This window comes from Terrapene carolina, unplaced genomic scaffold, assembly GCF_002925995.2.
Source record: "Terrapene carolina triunguis isolate 2854851 unplaced genomic scaffold, T_m_triunguis-2.0 Scaffold361, whole genome shotgun sequence".
NCBI lineage: Eukaryota > Metazoa > Chordata > Testudines > Emydidae > Terrapene > Terrapene triunguis.
This window is the reverse complement of record NW_020664712.1, coordinates 1-796: the sequence shown is the minus strand read 5'-3', so window position 1 is coordinate 796 and position 796 is coordinate 1. Positions and strand designations below refer to the sequence as shown.

At 45.6% G+C, this 796-nt stretch overlaps 1 non-coding gene across 1 annotated transcript; it reads left to right on the top strand.

The window, feature by feature from the left end:
• The first annotated feature begins 439 nt into the window (after positions 1 to 439).
• TRNAE-CUC lies at positions 440 to 511 on the top strand. Its single transcript has one exon. It is a non-coding gene; the product is annotated as a tRNA-Glu (tRNA).
• Positions 512 to 796: the final 285 nt, after the last annotated feature.

Here is a 796-nt window from a genome sequence, read left to right as displayed (position 1 = left end):
GGAAAAAGGGCTTGCAGCTGTTGTTCAATCGCCATGCTGCCAGCAGAAGGGTCTGGGGGGTTCAGCACTTTGGCTGCTAGTTGAGGACAGAGAACTCAGAAGATGGGAAAGCTCAGATCCCCATTACATGGAGTCAGAATGTGATCAGCTCACACTGAGGGGGAGCATCACCCCTCCCTTGGTCTCTATGCCAGAGCTCCTATCAACTCAGTGTCCTTCCGGGAAGAGCATCCAGGTAGGCTGTCGAGAGGGTTGCGATGGGGTAAATGAGGGCAGAGGAGGATTGTTCCTCATGGGTTTTCTGTGTTGCTCTGTGATCCTGCTGAAGGAAGCATCATTTGAGTTTGTTTCAGTGGCTTGGGTTGGACACAGTTTCAGAAATTGGATATAAAATAGCCTAAGAAAATATAGTATAAGTGAGAAGAAAAGCATCATCATCTCCCAGGTTGTCTAGTGGTTAGGATTTGGCACCCTCACTGCCACAGCCTGGGTTCGATTCCCAGTCAGGGAAAAGTGGCTTTAGATTAAAAAAAACTCCTTCAGTTATTCTTCACTTGCAATTTAAACAAATCCATGGTTTTTCCTAGTTCCCCCATCTTCTGCATGATGTTGGGAAGGGCTTTGGAGGCCATATAAAAACTAAAGCTTCCCACTGACTAGTAACAGAATATGGCATGTTTCCACTGTACACCTCACAGTCCAGGCTGCATACCCTTTTACATAAATAGACATGTGCAAATTATTTTCCCCCCCTTGCTAGCTAGCCTAACCAACCTTATAATAACAATAATAGACA